The 21846-nt window shown below is 38.3% G+C and overlaps 2 long non-coding RNA genes across 4 annotated transcripts in view; both read right to left on the bottom strand.

The window, feature by feature from the left end:
• Nucleotides 1–21846, bottom strand: part of LOC110742542 — a 70577-nt gene that overhangs the window by 43000 nt on the left and 5731 nt on the right. For 2 of the 3 annotated variants that reach the window (XR_004182125.1, XR_004182126.1), the window contains exons 1-2: nt 13266–19501; nt 12190–12296 (exon numbers count right to left, since the gene is read on the bottom strand). The exons of the other annotated variant lie outside the window; for it this stretch is intronic. This is a non-coding gene — a long non-coding RNA (uncharacterized LOC110742542). Of the gene's footprint in view, nt 1–12189; nt 12297–13265; nt 19502–21846 lie in introns of those variants that run through there. 3 annotated transcript variants of the gene reach the window in all.
• LOC110742544 lies at nt 2832–4993 on the bottom strand. Its single transcript, XR_002520336.1, has 2 exons — nt 4105–4993; nt 2832–3023 (listed from the first exon to the last, which is right to left on the bottom strand). It is a non-coding gene; the product is annotated as an uncharacterized LOC110742544 (long non-coding RNA).

The following is a 21846-nucleotide window of genomic DNA, read 5'->3' as shown; positions in this document are numbered from 1 at the left end:
CTGGAGATACTATGTCATTATTTTTGATGCCTTGAGGTCCTGAGCTGCAAGGTCCCAGGTCTTGAATTCAGATACTGCCCACCTGCCTTAGTCAGAGCCGAAGTAGAAAATTTGAAAATAGAGCCAAGCAATTTAACATTTTGCTTCAATTTCCAAATTATTGAGAAAATAAACTTAATAATACTTATCTACCTCTTGGGACGTTGAGACAATTCAGGAAGGTTTTTGCACTTTTCTAAAGTTCCAGCAACCAAAGAAAATTAATGTTTTATATTCCACCTGCATTGTACAAATTAATGGGCTTCCCTGTTCAGAATAAGCAATGAGGACTTTGTCCTAATTGGGAGAAGTCCAAAATATTATAATTTTTTTTCTGGGCCCTTCTTCAGTTAATTTTAATTTTTGTCTTTTGCATGGTCCTAGAAATTAATTTTCTGAAAGGGCAGCTTTATATATTATTATTTTCCCAACTAATCTCCTCTATGTAAGTTATAAAGCCAAAAATTGGTTTGATTATAAGCAGCCCAGTAATAACCTCTCTAGAGCAATTGCCTCTTTTGATTAGATATATTGCTCTGTAACATGCATGACTCTGATTACTCAAAATGAATAAAACCCTTAAACATTTTTAGAACAATATATTCTGTTGACTTTCCATAATGCTAATGTTAATAATAATGGAATGAACTAGACTAAATGGCATGCTTTAACAGTCCAAATGGTGAAACATAAGCCTTTTCTCCTATTACTTTTTATTTTTTAGGTTACCTTTTTAAAGAAAGCCAGAATAATTGAATGATAAAATATCCTACATGGCAAGACTTTGTTGCCAAGGGCAAATTCTGGTATCTTCAGACAGCTGACAACTTTAATTGTCAAGTTATATTTGTTAGGATTATCTCAAAAAATGTATTTCCTGTTATATTCAGTTTGTGCGAGATTAGCCTCTGTGGACTGAGTGCCTCCTCCATGCACAAATTTGTTTTCATGGTGATTGAAATGCAAATCTGATTTACACACCTCCTTTCTTTACAAGGAGGTGAATATCTCTAATGAACATGTATCCAGAGAAAATATAATGAGACAAAGAAGAAAAACCTGAAAATGGTATTACATGGGAGAGGGTTTCCCCAAGGGTGGTGCATGTACCACTGGTAATAAAATTAAATAATTACAGGTGACGCATGGGCAAGCTTTTTTATTTCAATGCTTATCTATTTATTTGATTACCTACAGGAGAAAATACGTAACTAGTACACTAAACTCCAAACTTTTATGACCCCAACGCTTAGGATAGGTAACAGGTATGAATAGTAAGATGATTTAGAAAAGACATTAAGAAAGTACTATTTTGGTGGCATGAAGATAAGGCAAGCATCTCGAAAGTGGCATGAGAATGACTGGAAGTGGATACACACGGACACAGTGGGAACACAGCCCGGGCTTTGGAGTTAGGCCTGGCCTAAGACCCTGGGTTGGCCACTAAGAAGGTGTCAGATTCCACATTTGTTAGAACCTCCCAACAAGGGCCTGCTGGGAGAATTTTTAAATTCCACCTAAAGCTTTTAGCATGGTGCTGGCTACCTAGCAAGCCCTCAATAAACAATAGCTATAATTATTCATCCTAATAAAAGTCTAGTCCTAAGTACCCATCCAGCCACAAAACGAAACAAACTCCTTGGACCGGGTGAAAATGGGCACAGAAAAGCACTTTTAGGAACATCATACGGAACTGGTTACACTTTTAAAGGAGAATTGATAAAGACCTGAAAATGAATTGGTTTTTAACAATACTTTCTACTTTTTTAAGCTAAAAATGATGTGTGTACTCTGGTTATTTATTATGCAACATTAACCTTAAGTTCCTTTCAGGTAAGGACTGTGTTTTATTAGTATTGGCATCATCTAAAGTTTAAAAATTGAGTCTTCACACAATCGACACTTAATAAAGTAGTATTGAGATAGCTATCATATTGCTTCTCTAGTTTTCAAGATTCCTTTATCTACTATGGCTTTGGAAGGCAGAAAATATTTATAAAACACACAGATTTTGACAGGATGTATTTTGGGTGCTTAGTAAGGAAAAGTCCCATATGTTATAAAATATTACCAGGAGTTTTCTAATATTCTCAATATTGTTACATTCTCTGCTGTGTACATCTACTCTGCTTCTGAAATCACACATACTGAGTCCTAACACATTGGTGCCAACATCTGATTACAGTAGGTCCCTTCATGCCTGCTCTACAGGTTCTACTTAAAGCATACTGAAAATATCATAGATGTTTTCCTGTATCTGTACTGGATACAGAGGTGATCATTATATACTTGCTTATTAGTTGGTTTTCACAGCAGTCAGGGATGAATTACTCAGAGAGCAAGCCCAAATTTCCCCTGAGGGCTAGTTATTATTATTTTTTAATGTTTTAAGATCTTTTTTAGATAAACAAAAGAAATGGCAATGGCAATGGATATTCACGCTGTCCACCCCTGAATTACACAAAACCCAGAAGAATTCTGATTAATGGGTTAGGATTGTGGGACCTTAATACATGTCACCAAAACCAGTTTTTAGGTGATGCTTAAACTGTGAATACCTGTCATACTTACCTGCCCCTAGGATCCTAAGGGTGGATGATTACATTTTTAAACTTCCTAATAGTGCTTTTGAAATATGGCCTAAAACGAGCAAATGAAGCACTTCAAAGAGAATTGTTTCTATCCATTGAAGTCCGACATGTAACGGCAGACATTTGGAGATGATCGAATGCCCACCAACAGAGAACTGGTGCACCCATTCCCTGGAATATGTCACATAGATATTAATAGAATTGGGCAAATCTGTGTGTATTCACATGGCAGAGTGTCCATGATATGATTACCAATCAAGAAGAAGCAAGTATGAGTGGCATGAAGATTCTGAACATAGCCCCATCATGGGCACATATCCAGTCTATCCATAGAAAAGTCCGAGAGGGGCACATACTAAAACGTGCACCGTGGTAATCTCTACGGACAGGAGTCTGCAAAAACAAGAGGAAGGGCGTTTAGTTTTTACTGTACACATTCCTGTAGTAAAGTTTCATTATAATAGTAACTTTTAATAAGCATTTTCATTTTCATAACCTTTTTAAAAACAAGCAAATGTATTTTAATAAAGGTAGTCCTAGACTAGCATGACCTATTGTTTAGATTTATTGCCATGCTACCAGAAGTCATTGCCTTTCCAGCCTCCTCCTTTATTGATTTTTTGTGTGTCTTAAACTTTAGAGATCTAAAAAGACTTGTCTGCTGTCACTGGACCACTGGACACATTTTCTTCCAATGTGGAGGGCCTCTAAACAGAGGATGGTGTAGTAGAGTGAGGCCAGGCTTTGAGGTCTGAAAGCAAAGGTTGCATCTTAGGTCCATTATTTAAAAGTTCAGACTTTCAGCTGCAAGGAAAGAGAAACCCACTGAAGCTGCCTAAAGCCCAAGGAAGGCTATTGTAAAAATATAAATTATACCTGGAAATGAACTGCAGTTGGAGCTTCTGGGAAATGCAGGTAAAAACTGTGAAACAATCAGAGACCTAGCGAACTCCTTTCTCTGTCCACCCCTCGCCCCTATCTCACTGCATATTTCTCTCTGTTCTATACTTTGTTCTCTTTTCTGACAAAAGGCTTCCTCTTCTTTCTCATAGTTACGATGCCTAGTATGCTTCATCTGCACATGACTTTCATTGGTGAAAAGTCTACAGAGGCCTGGACCCCATGGGACCTGTCAGCTTCTCATAATTCTTGGGTCTTTTACTACTATTGAGAGATCACAAGAATTAAATGAGATAACACTTTCTTTAAAAGCCTCTCACATTTTTTAGCACAATATATAACAGCTACCCAACTTCTTTAAACCTCAGTGTCCTTGATTGCAAAATGTAGTACTAATAGTATCAACATCATAAGGTTTCTGTAAAATGTTTAATATTTTGCCTGTTATATTATAAATGCTTAATAAATGTTAGGTTATGTTATTGTTGTTATTAAGCCTATCAGGATTATTATCTTAAAGATTTTTAAGAAAATGAATGATATGCTTAACCCAAGTGGGCAGCTTCATGCATACCTCAATTTCCATAGAATCTACAAGCAGAGAACAAGAGAAATGCATGAGTGATGATGTTGACAGATCTATAAAACAAATCATGATACATCAACAGTTCCTCACCGCCAGGCAACAATGGGAAAAGACAGAAGCAGTCTTATTCCTGTTTGAGGTAAAGACATGTGGAGTTAAATGGAGACAGTGATAACATCATTTAAACCAAAGGCTATTTAGATGCCTTCATTAATCACTAGCAGGAGCTCGCTCAGCATGAAAGGGGGGAAAAATCTGTGCTGCTCTTTCTTGGTCCAGTGGAAAAGATTTCATGAAGCACACAAGAGAGAACTTCCTGCCAAATGATTAGACACACAGGGAATTTAATAATGAATATTTTTCAACCCATCAGATGACCCCTTCCCCTTCTGCAAATGGAGAGGGCCTGGAATCAATGTGGAAGATGATCCAACAGACACATAGACATGTTTTAATCTCATGTTTCATATGACATTAGCAAACAATGTGCTTGGCAATACTCTAAACATAACACACCACCATCTGATTAATGGAACGTGTCAGTTCAGCTATCAACACTTAACATTTGTTATGCTCAATGACACTCCAGTCTTGGATCTCGAAATAACAGGTGTTCCAGTGATAAAAAGTCAAGACAAAAGCGTGAAGTGAAGGCTTTCACATACTTTTCTTCAAATTTTTCAGCAACACAGTTTTTGACGAGGGCCTTCTGACTGCTCAATTTGATGGCATTCGAACTTATAAAAGCTGAAGTATAGGGTTTCCCAGGGGATGGCATAATGAAATAAATGCACTCATGAATATGTATGGTTGAAGGAGGCCATCTGTTCTCCACCAACCTCTTTTCTTACAACTCACAAATACCCAGCCCCACCCCCACACCTACCCCACCCTCCAGAAAAAAAGCCCCCAAAATGTCTTCATTTGGAACTTTTAAAAGAAAAGTTTCATCTTGGACCAGAAACATAATTGCAATAAAGAGGCTTTTATTGTCAGACTAAAAAAAAAAAATAATAACTCAAAGAATGCTTTTGTAAACACTCTGGACCATGAAATTCCAGAATTCAGGGATGAAGTTCTTTACTCTTCACCTAAATTGAAAGCCACCTGAACCTGCTTTTCGAGCTGCAACTATGAGAACAGGTGAAACTTCAATAACCACAGAGTAGAAAATAATCTATCACTTAGGAATTCTGAGTTAGCTCTAGTTGTTGTATATTCAAGTTTAAAAAATGTTGAGTTTTTTCCTTGACCCCTACAGAATCCATTACTCTTTACTAATTTTGCAAACGGAAGATAAGGCCAATCTTACTGTTCAAAGGTTACCAAAAAGAAATTTTCAAGAGCTGAAAAAATATAGTCAACAAAGAACAGGAGAGGAATTTCTTGGAAAAGTTGATTGCAAGATGACTAAATTTTTTGGTCAACTGAATTCTATTTAAAATGCATAAAGAACATTTGTGTATTCTTATAGGATTCTTTTGGTAAGTCTTTTGTGAAGTGGATGCACACAAAAAGAATAATTACTAAGTCATTTGCTTTGCAGTTTCAACGTTGTAAATATCTTGCCTTCTTAAAGTATGGAATACTTCTAGTGAGTTTCTCTGTGCTTCAAGAGAAAAATAATATAAGTTTAATTATTCTAACAATAATATGGACTTGGAAAATTTTAAAAACATAGCGTTAACAACAGCCCCTGTGCCTTATTAAATTTTCTCGTACTGGCCTGCTTGTAGATATGGCCTGTGATAAATTATATGTTTTATCAGGAAACTAAAAAACATAGGACAAAAATATTGTTAAATTCTAAAAGGTAGTAAAATGGATTGGAAAGAGCATACACGTTCTAGGATGAGAAGACTGAGGCTTAGATACCTCCCTGTTCAGTTAATGGCAGTGTGGTCTTACGCAATCCAACTACACTTTCTATCACTTCACAGCTTTTTTCTGTTAAATTGGACATCATGGTGCTGTTAGAATGGCCTGAAAAAGTAAAAATAAATGTGAAAGCATTCTAAAACCAGAAAAGGACTTTATAAAATAAACTTGAAAAACATGTTAAGGTGAATTAATTCATAAATTGCACTCACAATAAAAACAAAATGTACTTGCTCTTCAATCATTTATTACCATCAAGCATCATCATCTATTCTATATGGTCCCTTATACAGACTAAAACAATTTCACTCCTCTTCCCTGTCTGTATTCTGCTACAGTTGCAAGATACTAAACATAACTTGCAACTATTAGAATTGTACCCTACATATTTGATTCCTAAGAATGTTGCAGAACACCAGCATCCAAAAACGATTCTATCAAAGGGGAAAAAAGCTCTGGGACCTCCTTACAGAAGTCATTTTACATCTCTGTGTTTGGCTGCCTGTCTGTGAAAACATGTTATTGGATAGCATTGTCTCAAAGGCCTCTTGAGACTCTGAAGTTCTGTGATATTCACAGTGCAGTGTAGTAAAGCAAGCACTAGGCTAGTAACCACCAACTGGATATGTGGTTTTGGATGAGACAAGCTACAGCACCTCTCTGGGGATTAGTTCCTTCAGCTGCAAATTGAGGGGGTTGGGCTATATATCCTCTGAGGTCCCTTCTACCTCTGACACCATATGAGGCTCTAACATTGTATTAAAATAACTAGTTGGGAGGTCATTAGAATGAGGTGGCTCCAGCACTCTGGGCTCCTGCATAAGCAAACCAAAACCCAATTCAGCATAAAATGCAAAATGAAACTTCAGCTTAGCCAATCAGAAACCACCAACTAACCTCTAATGAGGGACTTTACACTGCAAGGATTCAAATAAAGCCACTACTCCACTTTACCGAATCAAATAATTTATTTGCCTTACTTCTTTATTCACCCTGTAAAAAATCCTTCCTTTAATTCTCTTCAGCAGAGCCCCAAACTGGTCACAGTCTGGAGCTACCTGGTTTATAAATTGCTATCTGCTCAAATAAACTCTTTAAAATGTTAAAGCACCTATGTCTTTACTATAACTGAAGTGAAGGACAAATGGCCTGGTGCCATGTAAATTGCTTCCAGAGGCTGGGAGCCATGTAGGCAGGGCTCCTACCATTAAAAATAAAAAGTCTCATCCTTTTTGTGGCATTCAGGCAGAATGTGTGATTTTTGTAAGCAATATCATTCTTTTCAAACAAATTAGGGGTCTAGAAAAAACATGTCATGGGCTAGATTTTTTTAAAAGTATAGTGTCACATTTTCATTTTAAAAAACCAGTTAGAGAACTGCTACATGCTGAGAATGTATGTCAACTAGGTCTACAAAGATTTTTACAAGTGGAACATCATAAACATATTTTCCAAACACTTCAAAGTTGTAAATGTTACAGCTTTTACTCAAGGGAGATGGTGAAGCTCCAATTTGACAGAAATATAAAATTTCAATGGTTTGATGATTTGTTTCAATTGTGAACATCTTTCTAAATTGTATTAGACTAGCATTTAGAATGTACATTTTAGCATTTTGCCCAGTCCTGTACAAAACAAATTTAACACAAAGTTTCATGACAAAGGGACAAATGACCACTCCATAAAGAGATATTTTAGCCATCAAGGGACTTTGACAAGCTCAAGGGCCAACCCAAGGATCTCTACTGCATGTTAATCCTGATTCCATTGCACAGACGATTTTTTTAATAATTTAGTAATCTTTTTTAGTAATCTTTTTAGACTGGCTAATCCTTTTAAATTGGAATACTCTTCTTGAATGATCAGAAATCTGAGTAACGTAAATCTTACTCAAGGAAATGCTCTTAATGAGTGAATGCAGAATATTAATTCAAAATTATAATTGATGGAAGCATTCCCTTTGAAAACCAGATAAGACAAGGATTCCCTCTTTCACCCCTCCTATTCAACATTGTATTGGATGCCCCGGCCAGAACAATCACGCAAGAGAAAGAAATAACGGTCATGTAAATGGGAATAGAGGAAGTCAAACTATCCCTGTTTGCAGATGACATGATCCTGTATAAAGAAAACCCCATAGTCTCAGCCCAAAGCTTCTGATAAATGACTTCAACAAAGTCTCAGGATATGAAATCAATGTGCAAAAGTCATTAGCATTCCTATACACCAACAACAGTCAAGCCAAGACCCAAATCAGGAACAAACTCCCATTCACAATTGCCACAAAAAGAACAAAATACCTAGAAATACAGCTAACTAGGGAGGTGAAAGATCTCTACAAGAAGAACTACAAACCACTGCTCAGAGAAATCAGAGATGACACAAACAAATGGAAAAACATGCCATGCTCACAGATAGGAAGGATCAATATTGTTAAAATGGCCATACTGCTGAAAACAATTTATAGATTCAATGATATTCCTATTAAACTACCATTAAGATTCTTCACAGAACTAGGAAAAAACTATTTTAAAATTCATATGGAATCAAAAAAGAGCCTGAATAGCCAAGGCAATCCAAGGCAAAAAGAACAAAGCTGTAGGGGGCATACTACCCAACTTCAAACTATACTGCAGGGCTACAGTAACCAAAACAGCATGGTACTCGTACAAAAATAGACACATAGACCAATGGAATACAAAAGAAAACCAAAAATAAGACTGCACACCTATAACTATCTGATCTTCAACAAACCTGACAAAAAAAAGCAATGGGGAAAGGATTCCCTATTCAATAAATAGTCCTGGAATAACTGGCTACCCATATGCAGAAGACTGAAATTGGACCCCTTCCTTACACCATATGCAAAAATTAACTCAAGATAGAGTAAAGACTTAAGTGTAAAATACCAAACTATGAAAACTCTGGAAGACAACCTATGCTGCACCATTCAGGACACAGGAATGGGCAAAGATTTAATGATGAAGATGACAAAAGAAATTGCAACAAAAGCAAAAATTGACAAATGGGATCTAACTAAACTAAACAGCTTCTGCACAGCAAAAGAAACTATCAACAGAGGAAACAGACAGCTTACAGAATGGGAGAAAATTTCTGTGAACTATGCATCCAACGAAGGTCTAATATCTAGTATCTATAAGGAACTTAAACAAATTTACAAGAAAAAAACAACCCCATTAAAAAGTGGGCAAAGGACATGAACAGACACTTCTCAAAATAAGGCATACATACAGCCAACAATTCTATGAGAAAAGCTCAAAATCACTGATTACTAGAGAAATGCAAATCAAAACCACAATGAGATACCATCTCACACCAGTCAGAATGGCTATTATCAAAAAGTCAAAAAAGTAACAGATGCTGGTGAGGTTGTGCAGAAAAAGGAATACTTTCACACTGTTGGCAGGAATGTAAATTCATTCAACCATTATGAAAGACAGTGTGGCAATACCTCAAAGACCTAAACACAGAAATACTATTCGACCCAGCAATCCCATTCCTGGGTATATACCCAAAGGAATACGAACCATTCTATTATAAGATACATACATGTGTATGTTCATTGCAGCACTATTCACAATAGCAAAGACATGGAATCAACCTAAACACTCATCAATGATAGACTAGATCAAGAAAATGTGGTATATATATACCATAGACTGGATAAAGAAAATGTGGTACATATACACCATGGAATACAGCCATAAAAGAGAATGAGATCATGTCCTTTGCAGGAACATGGATGGAGCTGGAGGCCATTATCCTTAGCAAACTCATGCAGGAACAGAAAACCAAATACTACATGTTCTCACTAATAAGTGGGAGCTAAATGATGGGAACATATGAACACATAGAGGTGAACAACACAAACTGGGGCCTATTGGAGGGTGGAAATTAGGAGGGGGAGAGAATCAGAAAAAAAAAAAATAGGTACTAGACTTAATACCTGGGTGATGAAGTAATCTGTATAACAAACCCCCAAGACACAAGTTTACCTATGCAACAAACCTGCACATATACTCTTGAACTGTTATCTTAAAAATAACAATTCAACAACAACAACAAGCACAACAAAATTTAGCACTGAAATGCAGCCTAGGTCCTGTTGGGAATTGCTCAGTTGTATGTGTTTCATTATAAATCCATTAGTAAAACAAAGTGCAGCAGTACATCTGGAATACAACCTCCATCTTCTTTTGGGATCACTTTTTGAAAATAGCTTTATTAATGTACAATTTACATAATATAACATTCACCAATTTAAGTATATGATTCAATGATTTTGGGTAATTTTTCAGAGTTGTGTAAACATCATCAAAATCTAGTTTCAGAACATTTTCATCACCCTCAAAATGATTCTCCACAGCCATTTGCAGTCAATCCCCACTCTCCGCCTAGGCAACCAATCATCTGCTTTCAGTTTATAGATTTGCCTTTCCTAGACTTTTCACCTAAAATCAACTAGACAATGTGCAGTGTTTTGCATCTGGTTTCTTTCACTTGGCTTAACAATTTTGAGGTCCATCCATGTTGTAACATCTATCAGTATTTAATTCTGAATAGTATTCTATTGTATGGATGCATATTTTCTAAAGCACACTTTCTTTAGAAAATAGACATTTGGTTTGTTTCTACTTCTTGACTATTAAATAATGCTGCTATGAATTTTTGTGTACAAGCCTTTGTATGAAGATAGGTTTTCAATTCTCCAGTTATCTAGGTAAGGAATTGCCATGTCAAATGGTAAGCATACGTTTAATTTTTTAAGAAACTGTTGAACTGTTTTCTGGTGTGGCTGTAGTACTTTATATTCCAGCAATGTGAAGAGATCCAATTTCTCCATATCTTCACCAATACATGTTATTGTCTATCTTTTTAATTAAAGTCATTTCAGTGGGTGTGTGGTAGAATTTCTTTGTGGTCATAATTTGCTTTTCCCCAGTGAATAATGATGCTGAGCACCTTTTCATATGCCTGTAATTCATTTATATCTTTTCTATAATGAAATGGCTATTCAAATATTTTGTTCATTTTTAATCAGCTTGTTTCTATTATTATTGAATTGTAAGATTTTTTCATATATTATGGATACAAGTTCTTTATCATCTATATTCTTTGCAAATATTTTCTTCAAGTCTGTACAATGTCTTCACTTTTTAATTGTGTCCTTTGACACATACTTTTTTTTCATTTTAATCATTTGATTTATCAATTTCTTTTATGGATCATATTTTTGATATTGTATCTAAGTAGTCTTTGCCTAATCCAAAGTCACAAAGATTTTCTTTTAAAGTTTTAGTTTTAGTTCTTATATTTAGGCCTGAGCCATTTTGATTTAAGTTTTTGTGTGGTATGAGGTAAAGGTCTAAATTCATCTCTATGAATTTGTATTCCATATTGTCCCAGCTCTATTTATTCAAAAGACTATCATTTCCCCAGTTAAATTTCCTGTACTTTGTTGTCAAAATCAATTAAGCATGAATACAAAATTACTTTTTTTTTTTTTGTAGAGACAGGGTCTCACTCTGTCACCCAGGCTGGAGTGCAGTGGTGCAGTCATAGCTCACTGTAGCCTTGAACTCCTGGGCTCAAGCAATCCTCCTGCCTCGGCCTCCCGAAGTTCTGGGATTATAGGCGTGTGCTGTTGTACCCAGCCAAATTACTGATTGTTTAAAGAGGCAATATGGAATAGTGCTTAAGAGTTTGGGCTGTGGATTCAAACAACCTGGGAAGGAATCTTAATTCCATCTTTTAGTAGCTGTATGGCTTGGGGCAAGTGACTGAACCTCTCTGCACAGCAAGACCCTCATCTGTAAAAGGAGGATAATAACAGTACCTAGCTTCTGATGCTGTTTTGGGGATTAAATGAGATGATACATGCAAAGTACTTAAATGAGAACCTGGCACGGAGTAGTAAATGCTCAGTCCATGAGAGCCATCATTATGATTTTCTCTAGTGGCAGAGACAGGAAGAACCAGTTCAACTTCTTTGTACCTTGGAGTACAAACTGGAGCCAACTGGCCAAAACATGGAGGATGTGAAATCCCTGGGGTTGGGGGGAGGATTCTGCTTTTTACCTGGTGATCCTATCCATTTTCTCCTTCTTTTTATTATTTCATTTTTTTTACTCCCAGTTTTGTTCAGGTGGCACTTTGCCTTTGTAAAATACTCACCTCTCCAGACTCCCTTGCAGTTAGGAGTTATTTTGTGATCCAGTTTTGGCCAAGGATATGCAGTAGTCCTCCTTATCAGCAGTTTTGCTTTTTGTAGTTTCAGTTACCTAGGGTCAACCATGGTCTTAAAATATTAAATAGAAAATGTCAGAAATATACAGTTCGTAAGTTTTAGATTGTGTGCCATTCTGAGTAGCATAACAAAATCTCATACTGTCCTACTCTGATGTGAATCATTTCTTTGTCCAGCAGATCCATGCTGTAGATGTCACCTGCCTGTTAGTCACTTAGGAGCCATCTAGATTATCAGATCCACTGGTGTGCTATCACAGTGCTTGTCTTATAAGTAACTCTTATTTTACTTAATAATGGCCCCAAAAGTAAGAATAGCAATGCTGGCATATTGTTATAATTGTTTTATTGTATTATTAGTTATTGTTGTTAATCTCTTACTAAGCCTAATTTATAAATTAAACTTTGTCATAGGTATGCATGTATAAGAAAAAACATACAGTTTGGAACTATCCATGGTTTCAGGCATCCTCTAGGGGTCTTGGAACATATCCACCAATGAATAAAGGGGGGCTACTGTATAAACAGAATAAACTGTGTGGGCTTTCAGGGACAGCTATTGATTTCCTGATAAAAAGTAGACAAACTAAGCTGGCGTGGATGATTTTCCCTTCAACCATCCCCCTTGGTCCCGCTTGGATCATACCCACAAGGCTAAAGGGTAAGCAGTTGTCTTGCAACTGCAAAGGCAGAAAGTCTCATGTTAGGGGTGATGGAGCAGAAAGTTCCAAGCTGACCTGAGAAACTGGGGCAGTGCTGACTTGCCTATTCCTGGGTGTCTCATATGGCTTTGTTACACTTGTAATAGCTACTAGTTATTGAGTACCTACGACTGCCAAAATAGTTTACGTACACACTCTCTAAACCCTGCAAAAAGCTTTGTTGGATACATTTCACTCTTTCCACTTTAGAGATGAATAAACTGGGAATCAAATAAGTTTAAATAAGCTGCCTGGGCATAAGCAGTGGCCAAGAGGTAGAATTGGGCTCCAGTGCAGATGTACCTGGCTCAAAGTGCAGCCAGGACACTGCAGAACTGTTCACAGATGTCCCCAAGTGCAGAATGACTTATTTCAGGGTGGGATCCACATCTAGTGTCTTATACGTATCACATATGCATCGCATATGCAGCTGCCTCCTTCTCTTCTTCAGACTGGGAGGAGGGATGAAGAGAGGGTGGTCAGTAGGTACAAACATTCAGTTAGATAGAAAGCATCAGTTCTAGTATCCACCCCAGTAGGGTGACTACAGGTAACAGCAGTGCATTGCCTATTTCAAAATAGCTAGAAAAGATCTGAAGTGTTCCCAACACGAAGAAATGATACATGTTTGAGGTGATGGGTATCTTAAATACTCTGATTTGATCACTACACATTGTGTGCATGTATCAAAATATCAAGTGTCCCGTAAATACAATTATTATGTATCAATTTTTTAAATGGGGCAAGGTTTTGTCTTCTTTTGCCTTGCAAAGCTCAGAACCAAGCCTATACATTTTAAGTCGATATTTTTCTTCAAGGAAATGAACATTTACCAGCAAACAGACAAAGTTTCAGGTAACTGTTTTTAATAAAAATGGTCAAGTAATTGACCATTGGTTGCTGTGCGGGTTTCATAGATTAATGGCAAGTAACAGAGTAATTTAAAGCATTTAGGAATTCACTTCACAGAAAACATCCTTAGGTGGAAGGTAAGCCAAACATTTCCCCACTTCCTTCCCAGTCGGCTGGCTGCCCTTTCCCTCCAAAGAATATTAATTGCACCTCTCTGGCCTTCTAGAATATGAAAGGTTCGAAATAGACATCTTTTCCATACTTAGCACAGGTACAGTGGCTTAGATAAAGGTGAATTAGGAACCAAAACAGGTTTTGTTGTTGTTTTATTTTGGCTTGGTTTTCAACTATAGTTTCACTTTGGACAGCATTTCCCAAGCAAATATCCAGAGAAATATTACATGCTCCTCAGGAGAAAGCCCCATGGTCAGTTTTGGAAATGGTCTTTCTTAGAAACTCTTAATTCAGATTAGCATATTAAAAGTTCTGAGGGGAAAACAATTTTTACCTTTGCATAAGCTGATGTTTCTCAAATGTATTTGACCTCAAAATTTTCTGATTTATAACACCTTTTGATATTTACGGAACATTGATACTATGTGGGACATACTATTGCTGTTTTAGGAGATTTCTTTAAATGCTCCAATTAGCCGGTCTCAGTCTAGGGCAGGGGTCAGCAACTTACAAAAGCTGGCTTGGGATCTGTTTTTACAAAGCCCAGGAACTAACAGTGGTTTTCACATTAGTAAAGAGTTGTAAAAACAAAAACTAAGACGACAACAAAAAACGATGAAGCAACAGAGACCTAAAACATTTACTCTCTGGCCCTTTATAAATAATGTTTGCCTACACCTGCCCTAGGAAATTAACCTTTAAAAAACGAAATCCATGTGTCCTGAGTGCATAGAGTAAAATTGTTTTTAAATGGGGGGTGGGGAGGATGGACAGGAGGAAGGGACAAGCCTGACTTCTAAAATGTAGTGGTTAATATAACAAGAGAAATGACCCTATGGACTGAGCAGAATAATTTTCTAGCATCTTCCCTATGACAGCTCATCAAGTATCCTCTCATTCAGAGTAAATGTCTCCAGTTCCACCAACTTTCCTCATAAGTGTCTGAGGAACACTCGTCTCCAAGTTGTTCCAGTTGGTCTACATCCCTCTCAAACTATGGTGTCCAGACTGGCTGTTCCTCTACTCGTGTCAGAGGGATGCCAAGCACAAAGGGCCTTCCTCTTCTGTCTCCCCAGGTCAGAGGACACAAACCAGCCAGCGACATGCCAAATCACACACAGGGCTTTTGTTAAGTCTGCCCAGTGTTTTAAAATACAGTTGACCCTTGAATAACGTGGGGGTTAGGGGCTTTGAGCCCTGTGCAGTTGAAATTCGCTTATTACTTTTGACTCTCTCAAAACTTAACTACTAATAGCCAGTGTTGACCAGAGGCCTTTCCAATAACATAAACAGTCAGTTAACACTTATTTTGTATGTTGTATTTATTACATACTGTATTCTTACAATAAAGTTAGCTATAGAAAAGAAAATGTGATTAAGAAATCATAAGGAAGAGAAAACACATTTACACTACTGTACTGTATTTGTTAATCCTGGGAGTTTATATCATCTGTTTACAAGATGAATTGTCTGTCTGAAATGGTGGACAGCCACAGCTGCAAACCTCAATCTATCGTAAATATCAAGCAATTCAACATTTTCTCATAATGTCATGACTTTTCCTCTTGCATCTGCTTCCAGTATCACTAGTGGCCTTTTGTATGGATCCCATTGTGTTATTCAAGGCTTACAGTTTACACTAAACATGATGAAAGATATGGGATAACCAAGGGAGATCATATTTTACTGCAATATGAAATTTACTGGAGAGACTGCTCACATTGAGATGATCTACATCACATGGCTCACCACAATAGCAACAGGAGTGGCTACAAAATTATTATAGTAGTAGAGTGTTTGCTACAGTTAACTTTATGCCTTGTGATTTAATACTGCATCTTTGCATCTTTAATGTGTTTACATTTCTTTCAACTGAAAATGGCACTACACATGATCTGTGTTTGTGTGCATACGTTTTGATAAATTTTAACTTTTATAATAGATTTGTGCATATTTTATGGTATTAAATGGTAAAACATACTAGTACCTACATATATTTTATCCATTCATGACATACCTAACTTTTCCCTAACTTTTTCCATATTTCTAGACTATGCAGTTCATCTGGGCGAGGTATTTCAAATTGTTGCAAATCTCCAAAAACTTTCCCAATATATTTATTGACAAAAATCCACATACAAATAGACCCATGCAGTTGAAACCCAAGTTTTTCAAGGGTCAACTGCATAGGAAAATAACACACTAAAGTCCAGTCTTTCAGTTTTTCCTGGAGGTAAGAACATCTGGAAATATCTGAAAACCTTAGTTCTGCCTCCTCCCATGCCACAAGGAGCCGAAGCTGAGTAGTGGCTACTCCATTTGACCAGGCGCGGCTCCCTATTTCGCCACAGTTCTCACCACTTCCTAGTGTTGTCACTGAGCCTATCTCACTCATTAGCACTTCCTGCCTGGTCCCTAAGGCATTTGCATTTGCAGCCTATTTTACTCCTTACCCCATGACCTATTTCTAGAAACATTTGTTTACATATCTATCTATATATTTTGAAATCATTTAATAGCAGAGAATAGGCCTTAAAGAAATCCTAGATTGGCATGAACTTGTGATAGAGAAAAAGCTCAGGGAAAGATCCAGAACCTGCTTGCCTTGGTGGTTCAGACTGACCTTGGTGACAGGGGCTCTGCACAACAGGGGGTGGGTGTGTGAGGAATGCCTGGGACTAGAAAGAAAAAGGGGGCAGTGTTTGAGGATGGAGCCAAGGGGAAAGAACCCAGGATGAGAAGACAGGATCCCCGGGTTCTAGTGCTCACTCTTCCACTTAATCTACTGTGTGTTATTTGGTAGACTGCTTAGCCTCTCTGGGCAACAGCCAGCTCTTCTACAATCTGCAGTGAGGCAGCGCCTGCCTTGGCCTCCTTGGTTTGTGAGTGCCCAGTAAAATCAAGTCATAAAGGCAGAAACACTGTAACATTTATGAAGCACAATGTATAAGTAAGGTATCATTACTCCCCAGCTTTCTAATTTGGCCTAAGGCTGACCTGGTGGAAACAAATCAAAAGCACAAACAAAACAACAAGAAAATCAAACAAAAACCCCATAAACAGAAAGAGCTAAGCTCCTCTAGGACTAAGACACATCCATCTTTTCCGCTGTAAACTGTGTGCTGTTAAAAGGCACAGATGGACCCAGCATGAACTGCTAAAGATGGATAACGATGGCCTCATGTTTACCAAGTTTCAGACCAACTAGGCTTTTTGGCACAAGACAGCAGCCTTGTGGACTCAGAGAGTCAAAGGTGAGACATGGCGTAGTTTGAGATGATCTGGCCACCACTGACATCAGCAGGGCTCCCATGCGATATTCAGAAAGGGCTCTTCACTTTAACCTCAGTTTTAACTCTCCCTGCTCAAAGTTCTCCAGCCTTCCAACTCCCACATGAACAAACTCTACAGCAATTCTCTACCTGCTTCTCCCAGACCCTCCAAGGAGTTCTGTGTTGTTCAGAACAACGGCTGCATTCACATTTTCTGGAAGCCTGGTGTCAAGGACAGACACATCCACATGAACACCGCTTGCCACATTCCCTGGAGGAAGTCAAGGATGTGCTGTGTCATGTTGCCACAAAAGAAGAAAAGGAACTTTGGAAAATTGAAGAAGCAGAAAATATTCCCACTGGGGACTATTTGAGCTCAATATCTATCCCAAAGTCATGAATTTCAGTGTGGATAGCAATTTAGAGATTTTTTTTTTTTCCTGGCTGTAATTTCATTTGATAATTTTCCAACATCTAAAGCATTGTTCACATTAGAATAACTGATAGTTAAGCCCGTTCTTTTCCTGCGTATTTGATCTCAGAACTAAGGTTTTAATGGGAGCACCGCACCATAGTTGAAAAGCTGTTCTCGCACTAGTTCTGCAATCTATACTGAAAGAGTTCTTTGCAGAAGAAGGGAAGTTAAAGGAGGGTCCATTTGGACTGTCAGTACAGAAGAATGGCTCACAGTTGTCAAAGCTAACAAAAAAATGGACTTTATGCTTCAAAGGCTCTTCTCAAGAAGAGCAGGACAAACTTTTGCACTGGGGGATCTGAGAGAAAATCAAACATCAGTAAGGTGAGGGACTAGAATCTAAATGACCTTCCAGGTTCCTTCCAACTCTTTCGTCCCAATGTTTTTTGTTTGGGCCAAGAATAACAGTATTATCCAAGAGCTGGTTTGTATGACTAGAGACAAGGCATGCACAACTAGCAAGAAGTGCCTGCAGCGTGATTTGTAGAGTGACGCCGAGGTTCTCTGCCCCAAACTAACATTCCCACCACTCAGGGAGAGTAACATTGAAAATTACATTTAAGAAAATGCCAGACATGGATTGCATATTTTAATAGAAGTGTGGAGACTGTTACTGTTGAAAAAAAAATGTAAGTCTATATTCGACCAGAGTAAAGAGAAACTGGCCAACTTTCTCTAGCCAAAATAGCCTTAATAAAAAGGAAAGATGGTAGGGATAAGGATAATGATCGTAGTTTAGTAGATAACCTGTTATGTGCAAACACTGTGCCAGTTGCATTACATAAATTATGTCATTTAAGCTTCACTATTGCACCCCTCCCACCCCCATTTTAAAGATAAATAAACCACATCTCAGATAAGCTAAGCCACATGCCCAAAGAATGAGTGGCAGGTACGTAATTCCAACAAGGACTGTGACTCTTGCCACGAAGCTTCATTTATATGAACAAGAACGGAGAGGCCAGTTCTGAGATGGTAGCGGAGGAGGTTGGTAAGAACACTAGAAGTGTGGTGCTGGGGAAGAGAAATCTCCTCAGACAACTTGGAACAAGCCCAGAGCCCCCCTGGACATCCATGCTTGGGAGAAGTTGGAGTAACCAACCCGTACAGTACTCCCATTTGGGGATTTTGTTTTCAGCATCAGTCTCTACCTCCTTCTACCCTCCTGACTGGGAATCTAAAAGCTGCGGAAGTCTGAAGAGGAAATGAAGTGGCTCCTGCAGAGGTTTAGGGGAGTCTGCCTTAACACAAAGGATCCAATACAAGTCAGTTTACACTGTGACCACAGCCTCTCTCAAATCGGGCGGAGAGGGGGAGGGCATTAAGAATGCAAAGGGAGGAACAGATGTGAGACCCTGTGGAGATAGGAGTGGCAGGTCTGGAGGTAGGAGTGGCAGGTCTGCTGTCTGGTAGCCGATTAGACAACAGGACAGGAGAGAAATCAAAGTCAAGATGGTCTCCAAAGTAGCCTCGACACTGCTTCTGGGCAGAAGCTGTGCTCCCGGCTCAATGAGGACAGAACTCCTAGCATAGTGCATGAAAACTGATCTCAAGTGTTTGAGCACGAATAATTGGGAGATATTTGGTAATACAGAATGAAGAGTTATGGCAATTGATTTGATGGAGGCCAAGAAAGAGGGGAAAGATGGTAATTCTGCTTAAGACATGACTAACTAAGGCCAGACGTGGTGGCTCACACTACTAGTCCCAGCACTTTGGGAGGCCAAGGTAGGCAGATTGCTTGAGCCCAGGAGTTTGAGACTAGCCTGGGAAAAGTCGCAAAATCTCCTTTTCACAAAAAAAAAAAAAAAAATTTGGCCAGGTGTGATGGCATATGCCAGTAGTCCTAGCTACTCAGGTGGCTGAGATGGGAGGGTCACTTGAGCCTGAGAGGTTGAGGCTGCAGTGAACTATGACCACACCACTGCACTCCAGCCTGGGCAACAGAGTGAGACCCTGTCTTAAAAATAAAATAAAATAAAAAATAAAAGCATGACTGAGTTTTTGGTCTATTGATAAATAAAATTCAAATAAGCCCTAATATTTTTATTCTAAAAGAGAACATGTGTAAATGCCCTGAAGGAATTCTCTCCCCTCTGACATTCAATGAGTCATTGCCAATTAACTTCCTGGACACTTAAACTCATGCAGCAAATGACTTCAGCCTTTTTGGTGACCACACTAGACCATATTATGTCCTTCAGTACATATTTCTATCCAGGATTCATTCAACAGATATTCACGGTGCATGGCCCAGAAGTGTTCAGAATGATCCAGGTGTGGAAACTATCCTCAGGAAGCTAAGAACCTAATGGGGAGATAAGTCAGGTCCATGAATGACCAGAAATTATATTCAGAATTTTTAACAAATGCAATGCATGGGCACTGACCAATCAGAATGGATTTCTCTGTAGAACTGGATAAGGGTGTTGGAGGACCCCTCACATTCCAGACATCACTCTTTTAATTGTTGGATCATAGGGAGATTCAAGGGGTCTGGGAGTGGGCCCAGGGTTCTGGGACACTCAGGGGGTTTAGGAAAGAGACTATGTACTAATTGATTCAATTTTACAGTCACTGGTGCATCAGAATTAGTACAAACTTATTGATTATCAACCCTATAGGAGATATTACAGTGGCAAGAAATGTATCAGTTAGCTATAACTACCTAACAAACTCCCCTAAAGCACTGTGGCTTTAAATAATGGCCATCAATTACTATGTTTCATGGGTGACAAATGAGTCAACTGATCTTGACTGTGTCCGTTCATGTGTCTCAGTCAACTGGGACCTCTACTCTGAGTGGGGCTTAACTGAGAACATCTTACCTCCAGATGTCTCTCTTTCTCCTCTGGGTCCAGTGACATAGTCCAGGCACATCCTACTCACAGTGGTAGCACAGGTGCAAGAGGGAGCCCAATCACATAAGTGCTTTCCCAAGTCTCAGCTTGCATTGTGTCTGCTAAATCTCATTGGCCAAATCTAGTCATATGACCGAGTAATTCAAAATCAAGGAGTGGGGAAATATCTTCCACCTTCTAATAAGATGAGTTGCAGTATAATGGCAAAGTTAATGGATACAGGAAGGACTCAGGAATGCAGCCTATCACAGCACCTCTCTCTCTCTCTCTCTCTCTCTTTTTCTCTCTCTCTCTCTCTCTCTGTCTCTCTCTCTCTCTCTCTCACACACACACACACACACACACACACTTGCTCTCTCTCTCATCTGTTTAGTGTCCATTTCTACTTCTGAAAAGAGCACTAACTCTCCCTTAGGGAACTATACCTCCTCCGCTTTTGGTCCATGGATTGTTGACCACCTCCCAGATCCCAAGAGTAGATTATGGCTCAGATCTCCATAATCACAGCATTCTATTCGTTTTGGCCATAGTCATCAGTTCAGCAATAGGCATGTGATCCAAGTCAAGCTGATGGAATTCAATTCTTGGAGTTTTGTTGGAGTTATTAGGAAAGAAAAGTCTCTTTCTAAGGAAGTTGTTGAGAGGCTAAAACATAAGCCTATAGCTTCTGATAGCTATTGTGCAACAATGAGAGGAAACCTTGAGAATGTATCAATTCAGAGGAAAACAATGAGAGATTGAGCACATAAAACTGAATAAATAATGCTGATATCTTTTGATCCTCTGACTCCAACTGTGCCTGAACCATCACTCCTAAGATTTTCAGTTGTATGTGGCAATACCTCTACCCCCTGCTTTTGTTTTTAACTAAATCCGTTTGAATTCGGTTGGAGAGAGATAAAACTAACTGTTAAGAAAACTAAATGAGAGAATTATTTTGGCCAGAAGGATTAAGGTAGTATATTTAGAGAAGTTGTCATTTGAGCTAACCACTATCTTGTTTAATGTCTCAGCACTTTTTGTTTTGTTCTGTTTTGTTTTTAATGCCTAAGAAAGCTTTTCAATTCTTCATTCCCTGGGAAAGATAATTTACATGAAAAAGTACAGCAACAGCTGACACGCTTTGAAAAATGAGTTGTTGGACACCTCTTTCATTTCTACTTGGCAAGTTTTAGGATGAAAATGAGATCTTTCCAGACAACACCCTAGTTAATTTTCCAGTTGGTCTAACAATGTATTTAAGAAACTTG

Source organism: Papio anubis, chromosome 2, assembly GCF_008728515.1.
Source record: "Papio anubis isolate 15944 chromosome 2, Panubis1.0, whole genome shotgun sequence".
Taxonomy (NCBI): domain Eukaryota; kingdom Metazoa; phylum Chordata; class Mammalia; order Primates; family Cercopithecidae; genus Papio; species Papio anubis.
Note: the sequence above shows the minus strand (reverse complement) of the source record. Positions and strands in the feature narration are given on the sequence as shown.